Below are 8,692 nucleotides of genomic sequence, written 5' to 3' on the forward strand. Positions count from 1 at the left end.
GTCTTACGAGGAAAGGCTGAGGGACTTGAGGCTGTTCTTGTTAGAGAGAAGAAGGTTGAGAGGTAACTTAATAGAGACATACAAGATAATCGGAGGGTTAGACAGGGTGGACAGGCAGAGCCTTTTTCCAAGTATGGGGACGGCAAACACGAGGGGACACAACTTTAAAGTGAGGGGAGATAGGTATAAGACAGATGTCAGAGGTAGTTTCTTTACTCAGAGAATAGTAAGGGTATGGAATGCTTTGCCTGCAACGGTATAGATTTGCCAAGTTTAAGTGCATTTAATTTGTCATTGGACAGGTATATGGACGTATATGGAATAGTGTAGGTGGGATGGGCTTCAGATTAGTATGACAGGGCGGCGCAACATCGAGGGCCTGTACTGCGCTGTAATGTTCTATGTTCTATAAAGCCCAACCTTTTTTTTTCTTGAAAGCTTTTCTTATCTGCTTTCCCATAAGTCATTTGACTTCCAACCAAAAGAATAGATGGCTAACAGCCCATGTTAAATTTTTGACTTCAGTAATTAGATCAAACACAAGTCCCAAAAAAACACATCATTTTAACACCTTTTCATTCCAGAATGTCCAAACATTTCCACATTCCAGTTCCTCACAGTCTTAAATTAAAAAAATGTATTCTCAATAGTAGTTTTGATAACTCGGTTCAACTATGAAACTTGCATGTTGAGAGGACTGTTTACCACCAGAACTAATGTACAATATGGTTTCTGACAGCAGCATATCGCTTTTTCATTTGCACAAATGGTGCAATGATTATATTCATAAATTGGGTCATTTTCATTCTAGCAGCTCACACCTCAGATTCACAGGAGGGGTTTTGATGTCGGAAAGACACACTTTCCTTTGCTGTCCCACTTTAGCAAAATCACCAAACTGTTATCCCCAAATGGACCAGCTTTATGTACATTACTCTTTATCTGTATTTCTCAGGGAAGGAAAGTTTTCTTTTGACCCGTTAAATATTACCTCTCCTTTGCAGGGCAGCAGTTGTACTTTAAGAGTTGCAGAATGGTCAAATCTACCATCCGCTGTATGATATTATTGGCCAGACAACCCATGTACGTTTTTCCTGTGTAGACAAGATAATGGGATAGATTTCAAAAATTCTCCTACATTGCAAATGTGTGCACCTCTGACTTTAGTGGAATTGCAAAAATGAAGCTTCTGTATGTTTAGCATAATTTGATCTGATATAATACTTGGAAAATTAGAATGTCCAGACTTCTGATTTTTCTTCAGATTCTGGGCATTGCTGCCAATGTTATGTTTGCTGCTCAATCTAAGTAGCCCTGAGAAAAATTCCTTAATCAACTCAACAGTCCAGTTTATTACATGATTGCTTTTTTAAACAGTTAACATAATATAAATTCTAATGGCCAAATCAAAATAAGGATAAAGCGTGTGATTAAAATTGAGGTTGAATCATGTGTGAAGTCTGATTCACTCATCTCTTTGCCCTGTGGCTGACTCTGTTTCACCTGAATGTAGTACATAGTTTTGGACTTCCAAGTGCAAGGCTAAAGTGTCTGAACTTGCACACTTATCCAGCTTCTCTCTTATCTTCTTTCATGCCCTCTCTGAGCTTATCTTGTCCATAATATCCACCTCACACTTCCTCACCCCTAGTCCCACTCAACTGTTCAATACCCAATATTCCCATCTGGTCTCCATATTTATGGTTTAATTCTCTATGTATTGTCCTTCTTTCATTACAATGTGCTGACATCAATCCTTTCTCAGGTAAATCAGGATAAAAATGGGTGTGTCGCAGACCTGAGATGTTAACTCTGTTTCTCTATAGAGATTTTGCCTAACCTGCTGAGTCTTTCCACCAGTTTCTGTTTTTATTCCTTGAGGAGTCACATGTTGGCCAGACCAAGTAAGGGTTGCAGATTCCCTTCCATAAGGACAGTACTGAGCTAATTGGGTTTTTACAACAAACAATAATAATCATTGCCACCATCACTTGGATTAGGTCTATATTCCAGATGTATTAGTTAGTTTCAAATTCTATCCAACTGATTTTTACAAAATCATTTTGTGAGAGGAGGACCTTCCTGGCTGGGCCAGCATTTATTGCCCATTCCCAATTGCTTTAAAGAGGGTGGCAATAACTACCTTACAGTGATAGTTGTGGAGTTTGTACAGCTTTTGGCTCATTGTATCTGCCCCAGTCATTAATCATCTATCTACCATAACACGTTAATATTTTCCAGCACTTGGTCCAGAGCTATATGCTATGACATATCAATATTTGTCGAAATATTTTTCAAATGTCTTGCTGGCACCTGTTCCTACCAACCTGTTATGCAGTGAGTTCCAGATATCCACCACGATCTGAGTTAAAAAAAAGTTCTTAAGTCCCTTCTAACCCCTTGCTCCTTATCTTAAAACTGAGCCCCCTTATTGTTAACCTCTCTGCTATGGGGAAATGTTTCTTCAAATCTACTCTACCTATGCCCTTTATAACTTCATACACCTCAATCAGATCCCCCCTCAGCGCTTTCTACTGTAAGGGAAACAACCCCAGTCAAACTAGTCTATCTGAAACACCCTTGCCTAGGCAACATTCTGGTGAATCTCCTCTACACCTTCTCGACCACAATCACATCTGTCTTATAGTGTGTTGACCAGAAGTGCAGACAATACACCAGCTGTGGCCTAATGTTCTTTACAGTTCCATCTCATAACCTTCTTGCTCTTGTATTCAATGTCTTGACTAATAAAGGCAAGTATCTCATCTATCTTCTTAACCACTTTATCTTCCTGCTGCCTTCAAGGATCTATGAACATGCATACCAAGACCCCTCTAATCCTCTATACTTCCCAGGGCCCGACCATTCCAGATGTCCTTCCTTATCTTGTCCATTCTTTCACAATACATCAGCTCACACTTTTCAGAATTAAATTATATTTACCATCTACATTCCATCTCTATCATTCAATAATTTAGGGTTTCCTCCTTGCTATTCAACACACCATTTTTGTGTCATAAGCAAACTTACTGATTATGTATCCTACATTCATGCATTCTGGAACTGCTGCAATCTGTTTGCTGTGGGTACACCCACAATGCTTTCAGGGATTGGGTTCCAAGGTCTTGACCCAACAACAGTGAAGAAATGGTGACATATTTCCAAGTGAATAGCTTGGAGGAAAACTTGCAGGTGGTCGAGTTCCCATTTCCTCAACGGTATTGGTCATGAAAGATGCTACCTAAGATGCTTTGGTAAATTTCTTTAGTGCATTATGTGGATAGTACACACTGTTGTTACTATGCATCAATGATGGAATGAGTGAATGTCTGTGGACGTGGTGTCAATCAAGCAGGCTGCTTTGTTCTGGAAGGCATCAATCTTCTCAATTATAGACCTGCACTCATCCAGGCACATTCCTGACTTGTGTCTTGTTGATGATTGATTCATTTTGGGGATTCAGAAGGTGAGTTGCTCACTGCAGGTTTCTGACCTGTTCTTGTAGCCACTATATTTATATAGCTAGTCCAGTTCCATTTCTTGTCAACCTTCAGATGTTGATACTTGAGAATTCAGCAATGCTAATGCCACTGAATGTCAACAAGTAATGGTTAGATTGTCTATTATTGGAGACAGTCATTGGCTGGCATTTGTCTTATGTGAATGCTATTTGCTACTTGTCAGCCCAAGCCTCGATATTGTCCAGGTCTTTCTGTATTTGAACATGGACTGCTTCAGGAACTGAGGAGTTTGTGTTACTGCATATTGAAAACATCCCCACTTCTGACCTTTTGATGGAAAGAAGGTCATCGATGGAGCCCCTGAAGATGGTCTAAAGCACTAGCCTGAAGAACTCCTGCAGAGTTGTTGTGGAGTTAAAGTGGCTGAGCTGCCATCTTCCTTTTTGCCAGGTATGACTCAAAGCCCTTTCCCTCCTCCGATTCCCATTGACATCAGTAATGCTAATGTTCCTTGATGCAACACTCAGTCAAATGCGGCCTTAATGTCAAGGGAAGTCAGTCTCATTTCTGCTCTGGTATTTAACTTTTTCTGTTCATGTTTAAACGAAGACTATTATGTGATCAGGAGCTGAGTTGCCCTGTCAGAGCCCAAACTGGGCATCAATGAGCAGGTTGTTGTTAAGCAGGTGCTGCTTGGTAGCCCTGTTGATGACCCCCTCAATCGTTATATTCTGCTCGAGAATAGACAATAATTGACAGTTTTAGATTTGTCTTGCTTATTTTGTGTACAGGTCATATGCAGGCAATTTTCCACATTGTCATTGTAACAGTGCTTGAATAACTTGGGTTTCGGCACACGAAATTCTGGAGCACTTTTCTTCAGTAATAATGTTGGAATGTCATTATGGTCCATATTCTTTTAAATATCCAGTGCCTTCAGCTATTTCTTGCTACCACATGGAGTGCATTGAATTGGCTGAAGACTGCCATCTGTGATGATGGGACCCTCTAGAGGAAGCCAAAATGGATCATCCACTCAGGACTTCTGGCTGAAAGTTGTTACAAATATTTCAGACTTACTTTTGAATTGACGTGCTGGGCTCCCTCTTCATTGATGATGGGGACATTTGTGATACCTCGTCCTCCAGTGGGTTGTTTAATTGCCCACCATTATTCATGAGAGCTTAGGTCTGATCCATTAATTGTGGAATCCCTTAGCCCTGTTTATCACTTTTTCAGATTTTTCTACTTGTGCTGTTTGATAATGTAAGTAGTTCTGTGTTATAGCTTCAACAGGTTGATACCTCATTTTTAGATGTAACTGGTGATTTGAACCCATGTCACCTTAACATTAACCTGAGCCTCTTGGTCACTAACCCTTTGTAACATTACCTGAACTCACACCATTTCAGTTCATCTCCCAGTTGACAAAACCCTGACTGATGTCTTTGTTACTTCTAGATGTGAATATTCCAATTCACTCAGGCTCGTGTTCAACATTCTATCCTCCATAAAGTCAAGTTCATCTCAAATCTTTGTTATCTCTCTTGAAAAAATCCCTTTCACCTGTCACTCCTGTGTTTGATAACCAACATTTCAATTGTAAAATTCACTTTCCCTGTTTTCATATCTCCACATACTGTCTCTCATTTCTATCTGTTTAGTCTTGAGGCTTAGAATCCTTCGAGATATCCATGCTCTTCTAATTCTGGCCTTTTGTGCTTCCTCAATTTTGATCATGCTGTGCCTTCAGCTACATAGGTGCTAAATTCTGGAATATTCTGCCTACCCTCCTCCACCTCAATGTCCTTCGTTTTAGACACTGCTTAAAACATACCTCTTTCTCCAAACTTTTGATCATCTGACCCAATATCTCCTTTTGTGGCTCAGTGTCATGCACTATTTCATTTTGCTCTTTTGAAGCACTTTGGGATATTTTATTAAAGCGCTATACCAATAAGTTGTTGATGTTGTTGATTAGTTTTGAATATTTTTAGATGGATTTGTTTCTAAGCCAAGATACTAATATATTTAGCAGCTGTATTATTAAATGTTCGTTGCCTTGGTGGAAGGAAAGCAGTCTGGAGACATAACATTTTAAAATGCAACTGGAATTTCCCCAAAGGTTAGACCAGTAAAGAAAGTATTGTTTTACAAGGCTGATTGTGTCAGTAATAGCACTTCCTGGGTATCCAGTGTAGAAATAATTTAAGACATGACAAGTGGCGAGTGTAAAATGCTTGCAAAGCACAGTGACATTGGACCTATGGTTTCCAAATCTCCATATTTGGAGTTAGCTTGATATCATGTCTGTTGGAAGGCAATTAATAGAGATTGATTGTCATCATTAGTTAACAACTGTTAAATCATGTGAGTATTGAGATGGTACAGGACAAACTGATTGACCCTGTATTTTTTTTTGGCTATAGCAATTCTGAGTCTATGTAAACTTCCACAGTTCTAGTCTCAAGATCAGCTCCATAACATATCATGCTGCTTTCGGTTTTTACTCTTTTAAACAATGAAAATCAGATTGACAGCCCCGAGGGAACACTACAATAGAAGCACAAACAATTAAAAGAAACTTAAAGAAGGGAACATAAAGTTACCAAATCAAACTAACATTATCAGGGCCGATGATCCACCCAGCCCCTCCACTGGTTTTCTAAAGGCCTTATGTTGCTGGTGAGCAACACATGCCCCTGCTCCTTGGGCAACATGAACACAGACATATCTGCAAAAAAGGGGCAGACATTCAGGCACAATGACTCCCTCCACAGCCTGCTGCCTGGACCAATTAATGGCTACTATGGCCATGACCATGACCAGACCCATGAGGAGGCCCTCCGATCTGTCTGCCCCTCCACAACAGTAGCCTACATCCCTGGATGACTAGTCCAGTAACATTACCATTATGCCACCAACTTCTTACCTCTCAGTTTCTACACACACAGGATACTTAAAAATAATTCATGTTGTTTTGCTGTGTCTCCAAAAAAATGTAACGGTCGGTCAGGGGTTATCTTGGTGAACAAACATTTGATGATGGTAACACATCTTGTTCATCTTCAAGGGAGCAGCTGCACTGTGTCAGACTTAACTGCCTGACAGGGCTAGTTTTTTGGAGTTCAATATACAGGTTGCTTTGGCAGAGCAGAATTGGTTGTAGAAAACAAACTACGAAGCAAACCTGTGAAAAACAAACAGCCCAAATAATACCTGTAATAGTGATAACAAAATATTAAATAAGGATACTAGTGGAGAAAGCCCAATTAACACGTAGAATTAATCGTTGTTGGCAACACTAGTTGTAAAATGAATAAAAACAATGACTGCAGATGCTGGAAACCAGATTCTGGATCAGTGGTGATGGAAGAGCACAGCAATTCAGGCAGCATCCGAGGACAGGCAAAATCGACGTTTCGGGCAAAAGCCCTTCATCAGGAATAAAGCTTTATTCCTGATGAAGGGCTTTTGCCCGAAACGTCGATTTTGCCTGTCCTCGGATGCTGCCTGAATTGCTGTGCTCTTCCAGCACCACTGATCCAGTAAAATGAATAAAGCCCAGTCACCAAAGGAAGCTTCCTGCGACTCTTCAAATAGTGTTATTATAGACTTCGGAGCCAAGCAACATATCAGAGTCCCCAGTGGAACCTGTGTTATTTTTAATAATCTCAATTCGATTGATGTACAGACTTCAAATGAAATCTTTGCACAGGATATTCACAAAGCAAACACAGCATTTAAATGCTAATAGTCCTCTAATCTCCCTCTGAATCACCTGAATAGTTGGTTTGTCAGTTTAAAATCTAATGTAAATGACAAACCCTGTTAGCTGTACCCCTTTAATACTGAACTGAAGCATCTGACCACAACCTACAGGTTTGCGACTTGATTGGAGTGCAACTGGTGCTAGCAAACCCTTAGTAATTTAGTAATTTGAATAAGTATACTTGGAGTATTTATTGAGTTAAGAGTACAAACTCACAAGGAATTGAATTTAAGCCATTTGTTTCTTTAACCAGTTCTCAGAGAGAACTAGATAAATTCCATTTGATTTTCCCCCATTTACTGTTTGAAAGAACTTTTTCATCACATCTTTTACTATCTTTTTGTGATTTGGCACTTTGTGCCTGCGCTAATGGAATACCCCTGTTTAAAACAGGACAGAGGTTGATGATAGGAAATTATATGCCGGTTAGCCTGACCTTAGTTGTTGCTAAGAGTTTAAAGTCTGTTATTAAGGATGAAATTTCAGAGTACTTGGAAAAATAGGTAAAATAGGTATGGTGTATTAGGACTGAGTCAAGGGGAGGTGATGCCTGACAAATATTTCAGAATCCTTTGAGGAGGTAATGAGTAAGTTAGATTCAGGACAGCCAGTGGACATAATCTTTGTGGATTTCCAGAAGGCCTTTGGCAAGGTGCCACATGGGAAGCTGCTAAACAAGAGCCCATTGTGTTCGGGGCAAGGTACTGGTGTGGGCACAGGATTGGCTGATGGGCAGAAGGCAGAGAGTGGGTATAAAGGACTCTTTTTTTTAGGATAGCAACCACTGAATAATGGAGTTCCACAGGGGTCAGTGTTGGCACTACAACTATTCACATTATACGTTATACACCTAGCTGAAGGAACTAAGGGCATTGTTGCTAAGTTTGCAGGTGGCACAAAGACAGGTGGGGACATAGACAGTGTTGAGGAGGCACGAGGCGACAGAAGGTCTTGAACAGGATAAGAGAGTGGGCAAAGAAGTGGCAGATGGAACACAATGTGGGAAAGTGTGAAGTTATACACTTTGGTAAAAAAAAGACATAGGTAAAAACAATGACTGCTGATGCTGGAAACCAGATTCTGGATTAGTGGTGCTGGAAGAGCACAGCAGTTCAGGCAGTATCCAAGGAGCTTTGAAATCGACATTTCGGGCAAACGCCCTTCATCAGGAATAAAGACAGTGAGCCTGAAGCGTGAAGAGATAAGCTAGGGGAGGGTGGGGTGGGGAGACCCCACCACCAGGGATATATTTCCCTCCCCACCCCTTTCCGCCTTCCGCAAAGACCGTTCCCTCCGTGACTACCTGGTCAGGTCCACGCCCCCCTACAACTCACCCTCCCATCCTGGCACTTTCCCCTGCCACCGCAGGAACTGTAAAACCTGTGCCCACACCTCCTCACTCACCTCCATCCAAGGCCCTAAAGGAGCCTTCCACATCCATCAAAGTTCTACCTGCACA

This window comes from Chiloscyllium plagiosum, chromosome 4 (assembly GCF_004010195.1).
Source record: "Chiloscyllium plagiosum isolate BGI_BamShark_2017 chromosome 4, ASM401019v2, whole genome shotgun sequence".
Lineage (NCBI taxonomy): Eukaryota > Metazoa > Chordata > Chondrichthyes > Orectolobiformes > Hemiscylliidae > Chiloscyllium > Chiloscyllium plagiosum.